The sequence below is a fragment of the Anser anser genome, assembly GCF_964211835.1.
Source record: "Anser anser genome assembly, chromosome: 1".
NCBI classification, from domain to species: Eukaryota; Metazoa; Chordata; class Aves; order Anseriformes; family Anatidae; genus Anser; species Anser anser.
In genome coordinates, this window is record NC_139720.1 from 68,908,522 (window position 1) to 68,930,530 (window position 22,009).

The 22,009-nt window shown below is 40.2% G+C and overlaps 1 protein-coding gene across 1 annotated transcript in view; it reads left to right on the forward strand.

Annotated features, from left to right (window-relative positions):
* Positions 1-4,997: 4,997 nt before the first annotated feature.
* Positions 4,998-22,009, forward strand: part of PIK3C2G (phosphatidylinositol-4-phosphate 3-kinase catalytic subunit type 2 gamma) — a 323,563-nt gene continuing 306,551 nt past the window's right edge. The window contains exons 1-2 of the mRNA XM_083808728.1: positions 4,998-5,558; positions 12,709-12,837. The gene's annotated coding sequence lies outside the window, so the exon portion shown is untranslated. The remainder of the gene's footprint in view (positions 5,559-12,708; positions 12,838-22,009) is intronic.

Consider the following 22,009-nt stretch of genomic DNA (forward strand, 5'->3'; position numbering starts at 1 on the left):
GGGAATGTAGTGATTGGACAAGGGGTAATGGGTTTAAACTAAAAGAGGGTCGATTTAGACTAGATATAAAGAAGAAATGCTTTACTATGAGGGTAGTGAGGAACTGGAACAGGTTGCCCAGAGAAGTTGTGGATTAAAAATAAATAAATAAATAAATAAATAAATAATAAATAAATAAATAAAAATATTTAAGGCCATGTTGGATGTGGCTTCGTGGCCACACCTTCCTGGTCTAGTGGAAGGTGTCCCTGCCCATAGCAGGGGTTTGGAACTAGATGCTCTTTAATGTCTCTTCCAACCCAAACCGTTTTGTGATTCTGTGATAACATTAGGTGGGCCTAAAAGTCAGAGTGTCTAATCAAGTATTACAGTTCTCTCTTAGTTATGTTATACTTCCATGCCAGTCAGTTTTTGGTAATGAGTAGATTTACATCAATAGAATAATTTTGGTGTGCAAATGCTCTGTTAAAAAGCCTTCGTTTGGCCTTTAATCTTCAAAACATGTAAATGCTAACCACTGGGAGGAGGTGGTCCCTTTGGAAAATGAGCACACGTTTATAATCTGAAGTATGGACGTAAAACTGGGAGAACTAGAGACTGATGAGAAAACAGTAGGACATAAAACCTTAACATAGCCTACTCTTCTCTACTGGTGTCATTCTATGGGACTTTCCCCTCAGTTTACTGTTTTGGAGTGGTTAAAAATTTGTTAGCTGAATTTGGTTTTAAATATTTTTAAATGTTGAGCATGAGCTATTAGAGAAAAGAAGAATCTGAGGTGCTGACAAAAGAGAAGAATACAAATAAGCTGTCTTTTACCCTATTCAGTGGTCTCAGTGGAGCAAAAGGAGTAAACTCACAATGTAGAGAAGGCCTAAACTTTTACAATCTTGTGGTCTTTCTCACAAGTCTTATTTTCTTCAGCTGCCTATTCCTATTTAGATAACTTCTCATCCAGTTCTGACCTGTGTAAATAACATTTCTCTCTCTGCCTTACTTCTTTTTATTGTTTCTATGAAAATAGGAAGTCCATTTAAATTCATTGCCATGCTGGAACTTACCTCCTGCTGGGGAAGCTGAATGCGAGGGCTCAGCACCCCTGCCTGTGTTGAGTTCTGCATATAATCCTTTTAAATGGAGGTTTGAGGAGGCGGACTTACTTCTGAAGTGTTTGCAAGGAAAGCATTTCATAATGCAGACAAAGGGACCAACTCATGGTTCAGCAAACAGGTTTGGCATTTCTCTCCACCCCTTTTCAGTATACAACGTGGCAATGGTGGTTTTATTTTATCTGAAGGTTTTAGCCCTGAAGTTTTTTTTTTCCCACTTGGGAAGTTCAACCAAAAAGATTCAGGTTGGATAAACACAGGGAAAAAGAGTTTCCTGACTGCCACTTCTGCAAGTTTTTGGGAGGAAGGATGGGTTTAGAGTCCATCATGACCCTCTGCAGCACAGATGGCCACACCAAGTGTCTTCTCTCACCCTTCCTAAACTTGTGTAGATATGCAAACTGAAGCCTTTAAACTGTTTGCTGTGCACAGTAGAAGTGGCTTGTTTCTCAAGTTTCTTGTGAAAAGATTTCAATACGTACATTGATAATCTTGAGTTAAAGTTGTATAATTTCCTGTGCATAGTATAAACACTAGCTAGGGTAGCAAGTTAAGGGGCTGTTTAGAGAGGCGTTTACATCTGTGTGTGTGTGTTTATATATGTTTCTGTGATTGGAAATCAGTGTGTGTACTGAAAATAGAAATATTAGAACAGAAGGTGTTTTATCCTCTGTAGATTTGATGTAATAAACTGGCTTTAGAGGCTCCATTTATGACTAGGATGAAAAATTAACTTTTATCCTGCTAAACCACACTCTTTGCAACTCTAAATTAGAGAAAAAGACAGATTAATGAGGTGAAATATTAACTCCAGAGTTTTGAGAATCACTATCCATAGACATGTTTGTTCATTTAAAACAAATATTTTCATTCTATCAGCAGCAAAGAAATTCTTTGTCCTTATTATAATGCCCAGGATAGGAGATTTCATTAAAATTAAGCACCACAGGTGTTTAAAAGATGCTATCAGGTGGGGGGAAAAGGCCACTTTGAAGCCACCTTCCGAGTTTTCCATTTGCTGTGTGAACTTAACAACAACCAGAACAACAACAGTCTATCAGTTATTTTCCCCCTTGTTAAAATGTCCTTGTTTTCTTGTCATGGTCTGTTTGAGAGGCTTTTGTGAAGAGATACATTATGGAGCAGTGAGGGAAAAACAACTTTTGCTATTATTTTAATCAGCCTCTTCCACAGGCAGAAGTGTGCGGCTGCCCAGAGAGGGGAGTGCAGCGGGGCACCGCAAACCATTCTGAGGCAGGTGAGTGTGCAAAACTCCCCTCATCATGTCCTCTGGTAGGAGAGGGAGGGATTCATCCTACCTGATGAAGGGCTGTTGCTGTTCCTCTGGCAAGTTGTGGGAAAACATCAGCTTAGCCTTGGGGGAAAACAATGCCCCTGTAGTAGAGGTGGCCTCCTTGTTGCCTGAGGACTATGGCTGAACAGGCCCCGACATGGCCCCTCCTGCCTCCACAAGGCCCTGGCCTGGCGCGAGCTGGCATGAGGCATGTGTGCACTGAGGGGAGGCCATGCCTCAGCCATTGCCCCAGCTTGTTTACAGCTGCAGACGTGGTGGCTGAGCCTGTCTGTATGTACGTCATCCTCAAAGAAGTCGCTGTCCATTTATTGTGCAAGTTGTAACGCTGAATTTAATTAGTGGAATATCTTAGTAGCTTATCTCAGGTGAGCTATGAGCATGTACTTTCTGCATAGCTGGTGTATAATAACAAAGGAGAGGTATACAGCCTGCTTTCACCTGAAGCATTCGTTGAGGTTTCCCAACACCACTATGAAACTCTTAACTGGGGCAGAGTTTTGGATGCCAGTAGGCCTCCGAACCCATGATTTTCATTACACCTTGTCCCTGTAAATGTTTAAAGTGTTTTTCTGCTGGGGCACATGGATCCTTGGGTGTCTTCCCCATTAGTGCAAGTGAGGTGCAAGGGCAATCTAAGCCTTCTGGATTTACAAATTTTTAACTGTATGTTCAGGATCCACTGAAGTTATACAATTTGAAATACTGGTGAGTGTTTTCATGCATGAACAGTGTTAGGTAAGATGTCTCAGCATACCAGATACTGTTTCATTTTATTTATGTCATGGAATAATTGAAAATGTCAGAGAAGTGATGTACAAAATGTGCATAGCCAGGACATTGAGGGAATAACATTTTTTTTTTTAAGATGTGCATTTTTTTTTCAGTTAATCAACCCAGGAGATGTGGATATACCTCATTTTTATTAGATCCCCTTCTCTCTAATTCTTTTTTTCTGTTACAGTGGTTTTCTTTCTGTCAGGAGAGCTTAGATATAATTATAATTATATGTAGACAAATTTATATAGAGCAGAGTGAGTGAGTATGTATACATGTGGTCAATATTAAGTGCCTATCTTTAAGAAGGAGGAAAAAAACCTTATCAGTTTTACCACTGACATCTCCTCTTTCAAAATGAAGAATATAGATAAGAGTTTTCAAAGCAGCCTACGGGCGTTGTGCACACAGCTCCTGAAAGGCAATTCCTCCTCTAAATTAAGGGAATTCTGTCACCTATTAATCTTGCTTTTGCTTTTAAAGTTTGTAAATCAAGTCATATGGGGGGTGGCCAGTACTTTTGTTTGCTTAGAGTGAACTACAGTAACTGTTTGTATGTTTGTTTGTTTGTTTGTTTGTTTCTGCCTGTACTATTTGGTGCAAAATTTCACTGAGTAGGGAATATATAAGTCCATTAACCTACCATTTCCAGAGGATGTTGTGATGTTTTCTACTGAGTCATACAATCTTTTTTTTTTTTTTTTTTTGTGAGTTTTAAAAACAAGAGAACTGAAAGGCAGGTACAAAAGCACAAAAACATAACAGGGAAATTCAAGAGTCTTTTGATGAGTCAAATTATGTTTTGTTGATTTTAAGTCATGAACTATTTTTATTCATGTTCATTTTGAATAATGACCATGCTTTTTCTTTAGAACATGAAATTTTAGAACTCAAAAGTATTTCACACAATTCAGTAAAACACTAGAAGACTGAAAGCTAAAAAGTGTAAATCTACAAGAGATAATTACCAGAATATTTGTAGTAGTGTTCTGAGAGGCTAACAGCCCCCATGAACCGCACCAAGAATACAAGTTGTATAACTAGCATATTCCAACCTCCAAATGCCTTTCATGTCAATATGAGAGATACCATCAGGCACATTGAAAGCACCAGCCTATTTATAAAGATACCATCAAAAAACCTGCCTGATGCAGCTGACTTATGAATCAATTATCTGGACTTCACCAATGATATATCTGTTCTGAATTTTAGAGCCATATGTTTAGAGCAACACTGTACAGAGATAGGCTATTCAGCATCCCAACAGGGTTCTTATCTTCATGTATGGTCTGTCAAAAAAAGGGAGAAAAATATCCCAACTGTGGGACCTGTTTCCCAGGAACAGTTTGTTAAGAGGAAAAAAAAAGTTTGTGGATATCAAGTTATTTATATCTTGAGGCAGAAGGAAAAGATTGATTACGTGTAGTGTGTATATGATTGGTGCTGACAGCAGACAATAAATGTAATTTATTTGAAAACTATTGAAGATGGTCATTGAGACATATTTTTATTTTTATTTTTTTAAAGTTTGTCTTAAGTGTTCAAATCACGTAATGGAGATACAATCTTTAGCATAGAATTTAAGCTATTGTGGGAAGCATAAACAATCCTACTTGTAGGCTGAAGTATATAATTCTGCAGACATTTCTATGGTCACTGAGGCCCAATGAAGAATCTCACCAAGGCAACTATTTCACCTGTTATGTCTTAGCACTTTTCAGTTCGAACAGCTTTGTTCCTCTTTCCAATTCTAGATACATTTGGAATTTCCATTCCTTTACATTAGTGTGCTTATGCTCTGTTAGAGATTTGCTACTGCTTTGTTAATGCTGTTTTGCAAAGGCGGATGAAAAGAAATTTGTAAAACTTTTCATGTGAAAACTTTATGCCAGTAGTTGTTTCTTGCACTGTCCTTGCTGCAGGAGGCTCTAAGCTAATGCCATGTAAACAGGTAAGTGCCTTGTACTGAGAAGCCTGTAAAATAATAGACACAGCAGCTACAGTTGGGAGTAAGAAGTGGCACGGGTTGCTGAGGCAACTTATCCAAGGTCATGTTGTCTCTGTTTCACTTTAATTTGTTTACTTCTCTGAGGAGATTATGATGTTGGGCTGTTGAATTAAGTATTAACATTTTACAGGTTCTCTTGGGAAGTCTAAGTTGTTACACACCGGCAACTACCAGTGACAAAGCTGGCACATCCTACCAGCCCACAGGAACCCACTCATGCTACTTCCTGTAAGACTCATATCTGCACTGCACTTAGTCAGGAAAAATATCCTGCCACATTACATGACATTACTTGTACTCTTAGCAGGTGAATAGAATAACTCAGAAGACAGTGGAACTGCATGTGTAGTTGGTAAGTGAAATTACGAAACGATGACATGTTTTGGATTGGAATTTCATATATGACATTAAGCTATATTTTGCTAAAGTTACTAGGCATTATGATTATGCTGTTTGAGATAGATTTTCGGAATACAGATGTTTGGTAGCTTGGCAGATCAAGTTTCCTGAAGGATGTAGCAAACCGTTTATCAGTTGTCTCTTGCTGCTTCCACTCTCCTCCACACCCCAGAAAAACACATCACCAACTTTTTGGAGATCTGAGTTACTAACAACTTAAAACTGGTTATGTTTATGCTGAAGCTATCAGCTCCGGGGCAGATGCGTTCTGCAGCAGAGCAGGAGATCATGATGTGCAGGGGGTTTCCTGCATGGAGGCCACTGGAGGCAGCTGAGGGAGCTGCCAGGCCCCAGCAGCCCTCGTGAGGGAGACTGAAGAAGCTTGGGCAGAACCAGGAGCCCCCGCCCCTCTGTCCTACAAATGTGGCCACTGGGGAGCATGGCAACCAGGAGTACGGTGAACTGGGAGCACAGGGAGGGCTGAGTATCCATCCCCACTCAGGAGACTGACTCACCTACTGGCTGCCGTCCAGGTGGCAAACCCAGCCATGGCCTCCCATCGGGCAGAAAGTGCTCACCACAAAGACTGTGGCAAACCAGACTGAGTGCCTGCCCCAAAATGCGGCTGTTCAGGTCTCTGGCTGCAGAGAGTGCCTGAGTACATTTCTGCCAAGGGAGGGTGGTGGCGATCCTGCCTCCGTGAGCAGGTGAACGATCTCGTCAGCCTGGTGGCAGAGCTCAAGGAGGAAGTGGAGAGATTAAGGACCATCAGGGAGTGTGAGCAAGAGTTAGACTGGTAGAGTCACTCCCTGCCATGCCTGACAGAAAGGCACTGTGGTGATTTGCCCCAAATAGTGGTGGACCCTGTGCCCTGTTGCTGTCAGGCAGAGGGAAGGGACCTGAGAGATGGAGAGGAATGGAAACAGTTACCTGCTCAGCATCACAGGTGGGCCCCCTCCCTACCCACCTCACCTCCCCAGGTGCCCTTACACAATAGGTTGGAGGCCATGGAGCTTGAGGGACAGGGTGGTGAGGATGTGGGGGAAAGTCCACACAGGGGGTTGTCCAGGGCAAGGAAGTTGACTCCACACCTCAAGACTGCCTCCACCAAGAAAGGAAGAAGGGTAATAGTTGTAGGCGACTCCCTTCTGAGGGGAACAGAGGGCTCCATTATGTTGGCCAGACCCTATCCGTAAGGAATTCTGCTGCCTACCTGGGGGCTTAGGCCAGGGACATTACCAGGAAACTTCCTGACCTTGTTAGCCCCTTTAATTATTACCCCTTACTGATAATTCACGCTGGCAGTGATGAAATTGCTGAGAGAAGCCTGCAGGCTATCAAAGGGGACTTCAGGGGACTGGGGCAGTTACTGGAGGGAGTGGGTGTGCAGGTGGTGTTTTTCTCTCTCCCTTTAGTGGCAGGGAGGGATACTGAGTGGGCCTGGAAGGCCCAGCTGATCAATACATGGCTGAGAGGCTGGTGCCATTGCAGGAATTTTGGGGTTTTTGATCATGGGGAGGTTTACTCGACACCTGGCCTGATGACTGCCAATGGGTCCCACCTGTCTCAAAGAGGGAAATGGATTCTAGCCCAGGAGTTGGCAGGGCTCATCGAGAGGGCTTTAAACTAGGTATGAAGGGGGACGAGGGGAAGATGAGGCTCAATACAGATGAGCCTGGGGGAGCAGTCCCAGGGTTGGGGGTGAGGGCAATAGTGAAACTGAAGTGCATCTACACCAATGCACACAGCATGGGCAACAAACAGGAGGAGCTGGAAGCTATTGTGTGGCAGGCAAACTATGACGTAGTCACCATCACTGAAACGTGGTAGGACCACTCCCATGACAGGAGTGCTGCAGTGGGTGGCTACAAGCTCCTCAGAAGGGACAGACAACTAAGAAAGGGAGTGGCATGGCTCTCTATATTAGAGAGTGTTTTTATGCTGTTGAGTTCAGGGTTGGAAATGATAGAGTCCTTGTGGATAAGGATCACGGGGTTGGCCAACAAGGCAGACGTCCTGGTGGGGGTCTGTTATAGACCGCCAAACCAGGATGAAGAGGCGGACGAGACGTTCTATAAATACCTGTCGGAAGTTGCTCAATCACCAGCGCCTGTCCTCATGGAGGACCTTAACTTACCAGACATATGCTGGAAATACAGTACAGCCCTGAGGAAGTAGTCTAGGAGGTTCCTGGAGTGCCTGGAAGACAGCTTTCTGACTCAGCTAGTTAGTGAGTCTACCAGGGGGGTGCCCCGCTAGACGTGCTGCTCATGAACAGAGAAGGACTGGTGGGAGATGTGGTGGTAAGGAGCTGTCTTGGGCAGAGTGACCATGACATGGTAGAGTTCTCTATTGGTGAAGTCAGGAGTGGGGTCAGTAAAACTGCTACCTTGGACTTCCAGAGGCAGACTTTGAATAGTTCGGGACACTGGCAGGGAGGGTCCCTTGGGAGTCAGTCCTGAAGGGCAGAGGTGTCCAGGAAGGCTGGACGCTCCTCAAGAAAGAAGTCTTAAAGGCGCAAGAGCAGGCTGTCCCTGTGTGCCATAAGATGAGCCAGCGGGGAAAAAGATTGGTATGGCTGAACAGGGAACTTGTGCTGAGTGTCCAGGAGAAAAAGAGAATTTATGTCTGGTGGAAGAAGGGACAGGCAACTCAGGGAGAGTACAAGGAAGTTGCCAGGATATGCGGAGAAAAAATCAGGAAGGGTCAACGAGAACAGCACGAGCTCAACTTGGGCACTATGGTTAAGGATAACAAAAAGTGTTTTTATAAATATATTAATGGCAAGAGGAGGGTCAAGGAGAATCTCCATCCTTTACTGGATGAAGGGGGGAACATGACTACTGAGGATAAGGAAAAGGCTGAGGTTCTTAATGCCTTGTTTACATCTGTCTTTACTAGCCAGACAACTTATCCTCGGAGTACTCAGCCTCCTGACCTGGAAGTCTGGGATGGGGAGCAGAAGAAACCCCCCACAGTTCAGGTGGAAACAGTTAGAGACCTGCGGCTCCACCTGAACTGTCACAAGTCCATGGGGCTAGATGGGATCCACCCAAGGGTGCTGAGGGAGCTGGTGGATGTGATTGCTGGGCCGCTTTCCATCATCTATCAGTGGTCATGGTCATCTGGAGAGGTCTCGGCTGACTGGAGACTTGCTAATGAGATACCCATCTATAAGAAGGTTTGTAAGGAGGACCCAGGGAACTACAGGCCTGTCAGCCTGACCTTGGTGCCAGGGAAGGTGATGGAACAGGTCATCTTGAGTGCAATCACCCAAAGCATGTGGAACAACTGGGGAATCAGGGCCCAGTCATCATGGGTTCATGAAAGGCAAGTCCTGCCTGATCAACCTCATCTCCTTCTATGACCGGGTGACCCACGTGGTGGATGAGGGAAAGCCTGTTGTTGTAGTCTACATAGACTTCAGCACAGCCTTTGACACGGTCTCCCACAGTATTCTCCTGGAGAAGCTGGCAGCCCATGGCTTGGACAGGTACACTCTTTGCTGGGTTAAAAACTGGCTGGATGGCCAGCTGAGGGAAGTGTTTAGTCTGGAGAAGCGGAGGCTCAAGGGAGACCTTATTGCTCTCTACAACTCTTTGAAAGGAAGTTGTGGGGAGCTGGGGGTCAGCCTCTTCTTGCAGATAACCAGTGATAGGACTAGAGGGAATGGCCTCAAGTTACACCAGGGGAGGTTTAGGTTGGAAATGAGGAGACATTTCTTCTCAGAAAGAGTAGTCAGGCATTGGAACAGGTTGCCCAGGGAAATGGTGGAGTCATCATCCCTGGGGGTGTTTAAGGAAAGGTTGGACATGGTGCTTAGGGACATGGTTTAGTGGGCAATATCGGTGGTAGGGCAATAGTTGGACCAGATGATCTTAGAGGTCTTTTCCAACCTTAATGATTATATAATTCATTTTATGACTGGTAACTGTATTTGGGATAGAGGAGAAAAAATACCTGAAAAAAAGCTGTAAATCTAAATTTCTCTTGCTAATATAACAAATTGAAGCAAAATATAAAATGGATGTGGGCTTGCTCACACCTGTATATATGAACATACTGATTGTTTGGGGTGATTGACATTTGAGTATGGACTGGAATATGTACTTGAGAAAACTTGTCCTTTGTCATTAGCTAAGTGATGCCAGTGTCCTAGAAGATGTACAGGTGATAATAGTGTCCCTAACCCCACAAAACAAACTAAAAAGCAAGATGCTACATCACCTTATCCATATGACCTAGTCATAGTTTCTGTTTCAGATGTAATTTTCTATGGGTGTGAACTCTAAAGATAATCCCTCTCTAAAGAAAAAAAAAAAAAGACCCCTGCCCCACAGAAACAGATAAACAATAAATGTTCTCATCTGGTGATGTAATCAGCGTATGGAATTCGTCATTTATGTTGAAGTAAAATTCTTCCTTGTGGATGGAGATGGTCCACCACAAGATCTATAGAAACTGTAACTGCAAGTAAACTCCCAAAAGAGGTCTGAAGTGGCCAGGCCACGTTTTGGGCCATTCTTCAAGGGGTTAATCCTAAAATTTATGAATAACTTGTGGCACTCTGAATTCATAAGTGCTGTGTAAGTTCTATGGGACAGGTTGGATGCTTGGAATCCAAGCTTCCCCCAAAGTCAGTAGGAAGATGCAAGGGCTTTACTGCACCTATGAATTCTGGCCATTCAGGCATTAATGGATTTGAGGAATTAAAAAAAGTATCAGGCATAGCAAATATTGACCTCTCCTTAGAAAATATTTACCATCTCATTTATTGTTGTATGTCTCCTGCACTAGGATGATATGTTGACATTAGCAGCTATGATTTGCTAGGTGCACTAATGTTCTAAACTGACAAACTCAGATATTTACTTAAAGGCCCCTTGGATTGATTTCTAGATGCTTTGCTCGTTGTAAATGCTTCTGCTCCATGTTAAAATGTCACATTGGTTTTAGGTATTTCTGTCTTTATAGCATAATTTTGAGCCTTGTTTATTTTATATTAACAACTTGCCAATTTTGTGAATAATATGGCAAGTTTTCCTATACATAAGGCATGTTTTAAGCTGAACATTTCTAAGCCTTGTTTAAAGAGACATTTGAAGAAGCACACACACTTTACAAACTGGGAAACTGAGGCATATAGCTATCTAGCTGTAAGGGATTCCCTGTAATACGTTTTCACAGCAGCTAATCTGCCTTTTTTTTTAAAGACTTTAGCCTTTAGTCACTTGAAAAGAGGTGTACTAGGCTTCCATTGACTTGGGAGTTCTGAAGCATTTATTTCTATATAGAGTCTGTCCCCTGATTGCCAGAACCTTGATCTACAGTCTAACATCTCATGTCTATTTCACACATCTTTTTCTCTGCCCATTGCTAGAACTCTTAAATATTTCTTCAGTTCATTTCATCTATATCTTCAGTGAAGTAGTCAGAAACCAGAAAGAATTCTTCCCATTGTAGCCATGCTTTGTTCTGCAAGAACAGTTCTGCATTTGAAATTAGGCTGAGCACGGAGTTCATCATTTAACAATTTCATGTTGTATTTTGACTCACCTTTACCTACCCAACTGTGACATTCAGAGGAATCTGGAATGAAGAATTAGGGAAAGGAGAAAGGGTCAGCTGACAACCTGATCAGACCAATTAGACATTCCCTTGCTGTGATTTGAAATGAAAGGTAGAACAAATGCTAGGTCTATCCTGAATTCTCAGTGTATCCCCATTTAAAAGCCTGTCACTTAAGCTCAAAGTATAAAAACATAAGAACTGGTTAAGATGTTATTCACAATATGCTTAATGCTCTGCTTTATAAAGATTGGCTGATAACGGAAAATACACATGTCAAGACTTAACACAGATATTTACAGTGAGGAAAATGTTTAGATTTTTCTTCTATTTTGTTTCTGTCAAAAAGCGTTGAACAGAAAAGGGTTCTTCCCTTAAAACTCTCCCCAACTGCCTAACTGCCTATAGAACAACTGTTTTCTTCTTTAAAGTTTCCATAAGCTCTGAAAAGAGCGTTGAAATAATTCACAGAGACAGAATCAAGTACAAGTTGGTACACAGCATAATTATGGAGAGCACATGTTTTAATGGTAATAGTCTATTAAGTTTTATAATCTGAAATCAGTGACATTTGAAATAATTATTATTAATAGTCCATTTTTTATTATTCATATTTAAGTGCAGCTTTATGGCTTAACTAGCTAAAATAATCAGCTTCCAATGGTGTATTATGTTAGCCTAAATCATAGGACTGTTGGGTTTTAAGTCGGGGTGTGCAATCAATAGCTATACCTACTTACTTTGCTATAAATACATTTCAAATAACTCTCAACATTATATACCCTAAATTACTCAAAGGTCACTAATGGAAAGCACCACTGAAACCCAAATCCAGTTTTCCATAAAGTAAAAGGAAAGACTGTGACCCTTCATTGAACCTGAGATCATGTGAGCTGATGCATAGCACCTTGACATCAGTCAAGAGATATTCAGTGATTCTAGCATCTTCAAGTGGATCAAGTCTCTCTCCAGCTAAGTCTTGCATAACACATTCTGTAGATGCTGTGTCACCAAGATGTCATACTCCTAATTTCTTTATTTTTGACATCTTTTCTGAGAAGACTGCTGTTAGTCATCTGAAAGAGAGAGAATAAATGAGATTAAAAGCAACAATAATAATGCAGGTGAACAGAGGCTTATGAAAATGATTACAGCAGAAGACAATTTGGAAGACTCCTTTCAGATATTAGAGTGAGCAGAAGTGTTTGTCTGCAAGTCCTAATTATACCTGCAAGGGACTTGAGAACTTTGTGTAGCTTTAAATTGTCTGAGGATCCTACAAAAGGTCTTTTGAAACAGCAAGGGCTGATATGCTTTAAGGAGCCACTGGGAACAGTTTTTCTGAATAGAAAGCTGACACTTTTAGAGCCTTTTTTTTTTTTTTTTAGTGTAATCATGCTTTTTTCAAAGGCTTTTCATAGAACCCAATTTATTTCTTAATAGCTATACACACAACATTAGCTGTTCTCTTTTAAATAGTTTAAAAGTTAAATTCAAAGTAAAAAGTTTTTCTTTTGTTTTTTTTTATTTTTAAGTATATGCAGCATCCAGAGCATTCTTCCTAAAGCAGTTTCTGGATATGATGTAAGCAGAGAATATCCATTCAAAGAGATCAGAACCTTTTCAGAACGTTTTGTAACAATAAGTGAAATCTTTCTTAAAAGGTAAGAAACTAATTGATTCTTCAAAGCCACTTTTTAAAATGAATTAATATCCACAGGATGTATGAAAACAACTTGTTTTTCTTCACCTTTACTATCCTGGCACTTCTTTCTTTTTAACTTGACTATGTGTTGTGTGCTAATTTTACGTGAATTAAAGACATGAGCAATTCACAGAAGTAATGCTTTATCTGTCTGCTTGTTTTCTCAGCATGTTCTGCAGATCCATCTAAAGACTGGATCCTATTATTGCAAAAAATCAATTGATGTGCAAGGCAGTCAGCATTTACCAAAAACAGATAGCACCATTGTAAATATAGAATGTAAAGGAGGTGCTCAAAATATATTTTCATTGGTCTATATTTTGGTCTGTTAATGGTGCTTTGTGTTATAGGTTGTTGATGAATGTCAAGATTTGCATTCATTCTAGATACTGAATGCTACAATGCCTGTTAGTAGCTGTGTATCTGGCTTATCTCTCAATTTAGTGTCTTGTCCTCTGGATTTGCTACCAAAAACATGCTGTATACCAAATGTAAGTCAGGACTGTGTTTGGATGACAGATGTCATAGCTGAAGTGAAGGCAGTTATCCTATCACAATGTTTTTTGAATATCATATAATAACTGATATTCTAGCTATTCACATAGCTTGTGAACTTAACACTTGTTAAGACATATTTGGCCTTTTTCAGATAGGCAGGAATTTGCCTCCAACTCAAGAGTTTAGAAGTTAGATCAAGTTGCTCAGAGTGCTTTTCAATTCAGTTTTGGAAATTTCCAAGATTGGAGGTTACACAGCCTTTCTGGAAAACTTATTTCAATGCTTAGGCACTCTCATTATTTTAATTCTTAATGTCCACTTGGAATTTCCCTTACTGCCAATTGTATCTGTTGACCCATCTCTTTTTGCTGTGCACCTCTGAGAAGAGTCTGGTTCTGTCTCGTCTAGTAGGTAGCTGACGGGCAATTAAATCCCACATTAACCTTCCCAAGTCTATATAAACCTAGTTTCCTCAGCCTCTTCTCCTACATCATGTGCTCCAGACCCCTAACCATCTTGGTAGCCCTGTGCTGAACTAACTCTCTATTTCTGTTGTACTGGAGGAGTGAAAATTGTGCGGTTTACCAGAAGCAGCCATACAAGAGCCAAGTAGAGGAGAACAATAGCTTCCTTCAGTCTGTGTTCTTACTAACACAGTCCAGGATGAGGCTGACCTTCATAATGACAAGGTCGTGCTGCTAACTCAATAGGACCATCAACTCCCTTTCTAGCTCTCACCTGCTCAGTCCCTAGCCTGTACTATTGCACCCTCGATGCAGAACTTCACATTTGTTTTGTGAGATTCATGTGACTCCTGTTAGCAGTCTTGTCTCTGTCTCTTTCCAAAGTGTCAATCCTTGCCCCAGTTTCAGTGTCATTCACAAACCTGCTGAGGGTGGGTTCTCTGCTACTGTAGCAGAGAAGGAAGATGCTAAACAGTGTCAGTCCCAGTATCAGTCCCTGACAAATGCCTGAAGAAACCAGTCCCAGTTAGATGTTTCATCACTGAGCACTACCCTTTGAGCCTGACCATCCAGCCTATTTTCCAGCCACCTTGTAGTCATCCTGTGTAGTCAATCTCTCCAATATGCTAAGATAGACTGTGTCAAAAGCATTGCTAAACTGAAGGCAAATTACATCTACCACTTTTCCGATGTCCACATAGACACCAGTTTCATGATAACAACCAGTTTGGTCAGGAACAATTATCCTTGGTAAATATGTTTTTGCCATTCCTCGTTATGTTCTTATCCTTCAAGTGCCTGGAAATGGATTATAGGGAGACTTGCTACATAATCTTCATAGGGACTGAGGTGACTGTTGTCACCTCAGCCAGGTATATACCTCCCTTGTATACGTTTTACTGAGGACAGCTGGGATTTGGGGGAATGAGGGTTGGGATCTTAGAAGAGAATGTTACAACTGCAGAGGCTTGACCATAGTGCAAGAAATATGAAAGCACATGCAGTTAACTAAGCTGGATTCACATATGTAGTATCCTCATCTGTGAAGGAAATAATCAAGACATGCCCTATACACAAAGTCAAATTCAGACAGTAATTTCAAATTGAAAAACATCTGTTTTCCAGGGCTACAGCCCATCTGATTTATCTTTGGTCACTCCTCTTCTTGTACCAAGGGCAAAAATGGGAAGTCTTGGGCATCAAGAATTTCAGATTCTACTCATAACTTGTCTTTCCCTTCTTACAGAAGTGCCTGTATAAAATTAATATCATTTTGTGGCAGTGAAATATGGAGAAAAGCTGAAAATTTTAGTATTGGATAGTTAGAAAAATTGCCATCAACAACTGGTTATTTCAGTAGAACAATTTTTTTCATTGTTAAAAGTATTATTGATTTCTGCTTTATTTTTTTCTCCCTTTGGAAAGTACAAAGCCTTTAAATAATTTGAGTTTTCCCTTATTCCTCAGAATTGCGGCATATGACTGATAACTGCCTTTAGAACTCCTAATAGCTAAATTACAATTATTATGCAAAGACCTACAATAGACAGTTATATGGATTGTTAAATGACTTTGCCTTTTTTGCAAACCATAATCATTTTCCTTTATTAGCTGAAGGATTCATAATTTAAGGAAGATGAGAACCTATAAGTCACACTTTCAAATAAGGAACATGGATATTGCAAACATTAAATTCTCCCATAAAAATGTTAAGGCATCATTAAACTAGGATCAGATTAATACAATTCAGTCAACTCTAGATAGATATCTCCTGTAATAGGCTGAAACAATACCTAGTGATATAAGACGTATAAGATTTTACTACAACCAATTTATAAACCTATAAAACATACAGGTATCACTCAAAGCCATCATTAATTGTGCATGCCTTGTATTAAATCAAGTGAGTTTGGTAAGGAAAAATATACCCCTCCCTTACTGTATCTCTCTTTCTGTTGTTAGCTGCTATCATAGCATCTTACTTCTACTGTAAGTCAGATGAGAGATTCCTTCTGGTAAAGGTTGACCTGAGAATCTGTGCTTGATTTATCCATCTGTTTAGGTGTCTGAAAGATTTTTAAATAAATTTTCAGGGCATAATTTAGTTCTCACTTGTACCACTATTAATCTGGAATTATTCTGGGTTTGTTCCAGAAAAACAGCAAGCAGGATTTGACCCTGAGTTTAATCAAATTAAAAACAAAGGCTTGCATCTCTTCTGCTCTGCTGGGCAAAGGAAGAGAGAGAGCTGGGGAAAAAGGGGATATAGACTACTGTCTCTGTTCCTTCCGCAGGTAAAAGGTATCTCTGTGGATGTTGAGAAATGGCAATCTTAGAAAAGTGGGGCAGAAGCAGTGAGACAAGTGTGTTATTTATCAGTGTTCCTTCCCAGTCCTTTGACTGTATAGCTGCTGTGAAGAAAAAAGATGACATTGTGCTGGACTGCTTCTAATTCCTAACTTGCACATTCAAATTTAGCTTAGATCAGTTTTCACATGATTCTCAATAGGGCTCATGGAATATGCCTATGATACTTCAGTAATTTTGGCCCACTGCATGGCTTAGTAAGCAGTGACTGAACAGATTTGGTGCAAAAACAGCTTTTTCATTTGGAGTAACAGGGATAAAAATACTGATTAATAGTAGGGGGTATGTTGCTGGCTGTGGAATCCTGTTATGAACAACTTTCAGAACTTCTTTGACACTAGTGTCTTTCTCTCTCCCTTTCTGCATGTAGGCATACCTACTCCACGGCCAAAGTGGAAATGCAGGATTTCTGATACGTGCTCTGTGTTATCTATTTGTTCTGTGACTTATGCCTGAAAAGTGCTAGTATATCTACCTAAATTGTTGTATATATTAACCTACTTTAACTTCCATTCAGGTATATATTTATTTCAACATATAAGCACAGTTTTTCATAAAAATAGTAGTTTTGTCATGTGTGTGCATAGGAAAGAGGGAAGTATTTCTCACACACCCCTCACATGCATACCTACATGTCTGTGCCTTATGTTTAAAACAGATCAGGGCATGATAATACTCTGTACTGTACCTGTTCTGTGTATCAGTAATCCAAGTATACATACCCTCTGCTACTAAATTAATCACGATAAGATCCTGAGGTTGAATTTGGACTGAGAAAGGAAGAAGAGAAAAGACAAAGAGTAACTTGCTAAGCTGAGCACTGCTCGTGTGGCTGCTAGGAGTGTTACAGGAACAGTACAGAGAAAAGCTTGTTGGAGGCAGTGTTTAAGGCCCAGATGGCAAAAGACTAGTTTAACTAGTTCTGTGAAGCCAGACTAGATCATTCAGGACAATCTTGTGTACACTGGCCTTTTTTTTTAATATAGGCCAAACTGATGACTAGATGCATCCTGGGCACTTGAAAAACACATACGTGAACAATAGTATTTGTTTGTAAATCTGTATTAATGATCAAAAATGCAAGCAAACAGAAGGAGATTTCAAACATTGTAAAAGATGATTATAGATTAGTTCTTTTGTAAACATTTTCCATTTGTGCCTAAGATAAATTATGCGATTTAGCTCAGTATTTGCAGTATTCCCTAAGGTCTGCATAGGACAGATCCCAGAGTACCTCAGTCATTTATTGAATCATCTAATGCAATTGATTCTGAGTGACAGCCAAAATTATATGTAGTTAGTAAAAAACGTTGTTGTATTTAATCATGTAATTGTGCATCCATTTAGCTCAGCCCAGTAATCACAAGAACCCTTATACACAGGTAGTTTTGCCTATGTGACTCGTCTTTAGTAACTAGGAAAAATTCACTCAGAGGGCATTTTCATGCAGGGAACTTGAAGAATGAAGCCTAGCTATATGCCAGCAAAACACATGTCTAGTAATGTTATTGTAGATGAAGGTTGTGTTTAAATTAAGATTTTTGCATGCAGCCATCTTGTGGGAAGGTAAAAGATGGCTACCCTGCTTATATCTCATGTGGGATAAACTATGAAGCAATTTCTATTACGTTACCAATTTAACTGCATAAAGCAACAAAAAAAATTAAGGTAATATTTCAGCCTGGATTCCAGACTAGATACCCATTGAACCTGTCCTGATCTGCCCTGTCAGTTCATTCTCCCACTAACAACTTCTGAACCTATTAATAAATACTGGGTTTGAAATAGAAAGAGGAAGTGAAGTTCTCATGTGCCTTGTGTTCCTCTAAGTTTCATAAAAAGAAGTCTGAGAATATAATGCAGAGAACTAGATCAGCTCTCTGTGAGGGAAAGACGTTTACAGTTCAGCTGCTGCATATATTCTACAGCAGCAGCACGTGGTCCATCAGTACACACAGTTTTCTGGACTTCTCGTACTATTGTTTGGATACTGCAGTGCTGTAATAGCTGGAGATGTGATGGGAAACTGGTGTGACTGTGACCTCACATCAGTGGTCAAAAGGAAATAATAGCTCACTGAACCACTTTGCGGTTTAGTTCAACCACTGGTTTAATGAAATATTTTAAAATTAGATCCATTTGATGCAAAATCCTCTAGTCGCAAAGAGGAGGATGTTCAACTGCAAATCAAGATATGAATGATAGATCTTAAGCTGTCTATTTGCATGTAAAGAGCTCGGTTCTTTCCATATGGCCAGTAATTTCTATCAGAATAAGTCACAAAGTGAGCCGGTGTCACGCACATTGTTGAAACATATTTTCCAACTCAGAAACCGATTAATTGAATCACTAGCTTGGTACTCCAGAGACCTGACAACTTTCTGCTTCACCTTAGGCTTTTTGAGTTACCATAGGCAAACATTTAAAATATGTCTGTGCTGCAGACTGCAGTGAAGCATCAAGATGTGCTAGTTAGTTTTTAATGAGCTAGCTTGGAAGCAATCTGCAGCAGTATTCAGTTAACTTATCCTCAGCTTCATTTCCATTCAGCCCATCCATTAATTCAACATGTGACAGTTGGATTTTAGGGTGTTCCATGAAGTTCAGCAGGGATCAAATATAATCCAGCATCGTGATCAATCATATGAAATAAATTTAGCATTAAATAACCCACTGGTCAGCTCCAGTTAGATGTTAATTGTCTAACCATAGGGACTAAATTGACTTTGTAAAGTAGGACAGATGGCTCTGTAGAGCTGAAGAAGAAGGGCAAAATAGGTAGCAAAGATCCTCAAGGGGTCATGTTTGGAGCATGATTCATCTCACCTAACTTTAGAGATCTCCAATCCTAATTATCTTTATAATTGGCGGAGAGTTTAATGCCTTTTTGAAGTGTGATTCATCTACATTATTTGAGGCATCACCCTGATGAGGTAAATCCTTTGGTAGAAAGGCATCTAACTGAGATGGGAATCTAGGAGATACCAGTATTTGGCCAGATGAAGCCACTCCTGGAGTCTTTCCAGAAAGTGACCTTACTCGTTTAAAGATTGAACTAGTACATCTGTGCTACAGCTTACAGATAAGAGAAGAAACGTTGCCTAACTGTGCCTTAGCTCCCTGTCATGTCTCTCTGCCATGTTCTGGGGATAAATACCTTCAGGAAGCAGTAGAAGGAGAAGGTGGAGGTTAGACCTCTTATGAGGCTAATAGCAGTAGCTGGGAAAATGATACAAGCTCACAAGCCCTTTTCGAAGATATTAATATGCATTGGCAGTATGTTAACATGCTTTCAGCATTTTAGACAAGATAGATGAACTTTATTTCAGTGAAACAGCTGAGCTCAGAAGTGTCATTCACCAAAAAAAAAAAAAAATTTAAATGCATGCAGTTTCGTTAGTAAAGATACAGTCAAAAGAAGCCTATTACATTTCTTATTGTTAAGCTCAGCATAATCGATACAAAAATTTTGTAGTATTGCGTGGGAGACTGGTTTTTACCTGTAGTTTGTGGTCTTGGGTTTATAGAATTGATTTTTCAACCTGAGAAGAAACTGAAATGTTTCATTGCTCACGGAGGAGGATGAAGTGTGAGCAAAACACCACGAGAGGGAGATGTTGGAAGCAGTAAAGCTGTCGTTTTCCTCATTAAGCAGCACATTACTTTTTGCAGACACTCAGGTAACGTTGTAAAACGTTCAGAAGCTCGCAGCATCTTTACAACAGAAGGGTTTTTTTTTTTTTTTTTTTTTCTGGGAGGAAACTCACCTGAAAGGTTAGCAAACAATTCTGTGGGAAAAAAAAATAAAAAAATAATAAGTTGTGAAGTCTATTTAAAAAGTTGTCTATTAAAAATGAAATCTTTGTTAGATATCACACTGCCCATAATTTTAAGGTCAAATGTTTTAAACTTGACTTCCTTTGTATTTATCTCAAGTAGTAAAATACATTATGCAATATAGATATGATGCCATTTTGCTGCTGAATATGAACATAGGAGCGTACTAGGGGACAGACCTGCTTAGATCATGTGGTACAAACTCCATGATAACAGCTCTGTTCCCCATTTGTTTCACTTCTAGTAGCTATTTCTCTGTACTGTTAGAGGCCTTCACTGGAAAAACTCTGGATGCTTAACAGACTTCAGCAGAGATTAAATGCATATCTGACCTCCTAGTCAGTCTTAAGAAATGAATTTAGCTGTAAATGGCTCAGTGGTCATCTCAAATATATATGGCTAAATGTGGATATTAATTATATAACCAGAGGGACTCAATTTACTTTATAAAGCAATTAGAAGACAGAAACTTACAGTCTGTTTCTAAGAGAGAGTAATGTCTGTTTAAAAATAACTTCCTACCCAGAATAGCCTTCCTGTCTTGAAATATCAGGGTGGGGCAGCACGACACAAACATTTACAACACTGCTTCTTTATGTAAAAATCAAACCCAAGTTTTAAAACGATAGAATTTGACAGATTCCTGGATCCACATTCAGGCATGCAAACAAAAGCAAAGGATTTGCTTTTCAAACTGTCTTAACCAGCGTATCAAAATTTAGCTTCCCCTTGTATTCATTTTCCATGGTCAAGTAAAGGCTAAGTCTATGAATGAGGCCAGCGTTCCTGGCTTAAGGAGGAAGGGGTTTCTTTTTTTTTTTTTTTTTTAAGTACAGTGAGAACTAATTTATTCAAGAGTGTAAGTTAATATTGCTTTAAATTATTCTAGGCTGGTAGCCTGTCTAAAAGTTTTGCTTTGAGTGGTCTTCATAATACCTTCTTAATAATTCTCCACACTGCACCCTCTGAAAATACCACTGAGTGATCTGGATCCAACTGTCGGTGACAGACAGCATCATGCCTGTTCAGGCTGTTAGCCACAGCATCCATCCGTCTTTCTACCTCCTGGCTGGACAGAGCACCACCATCAGACATCTTCAAATATCTACTGCTGCATCACCCTCAAAACAGTGTAACCAGATAGAGAGAACAGGAACAAGGTTGTCCCTGCATGACTCACAAAGTTTTGGTGCTTCAGTGTTTACCTTTCATAATTACTTCTGAAGTCAGCTTCTAGCAGTGGGCTAGGCAACCTGTGGTACTTCTTGCCGTTGTTTTCAGAGTATAGCACAGCTTCAAAGCATTCTGCTCCACCTCTTTATTGCTATCCTTTTTTTTTTTTTCTCCAGAAATAAATAGCATGTTTGGTTGGTGTACTCAGTGCTACACCTAATTACTCCTCCTTCTAGGAATATCAGACTCTTAAGTTTTTCTGTGACATTTTCCCCTTTGCCTTGTGAGTGTGACTATAGTGGGATTTACAGAAAGAAAGAGTTTAATGCAGACATGACAGCAGGAAAACAAGCTGAGGTTGTGTCTGTCTTGTTTATTTCAAAACTAAAGTGAGAAAGAGCTTCAAAAAACACCTGAAAGCTCTCTGAGAGACAGCATTTGGGAGCCAGGGGCTATTACCTTTATACTTCAGTAGAATCTCTTTGATGTCACTGTTTCTTAAGTTTTGTTTGTTTTCTTTTCAAGTTGAAGATAGTGAGAAGAAACATCAATTCTGAATGCATTTCTCAGGCAAAAATTTACCAAAACTGTTGAAAGTTCATCTGAACAACGACTTCCTGACATGACAAGAAACTTTAACTCTTGTATGGCAATTTCAAAATCTTTTTGGTGAGAAAGAATGGGGTCTTATGGTGAAACAATCCATGGCAACCCAAATAGCTCCATTTCCACTTTTTTCAGTAAGTTCAGTAGATGATGCCATTACCAAGGGCAAGCATCAAACATCAAATA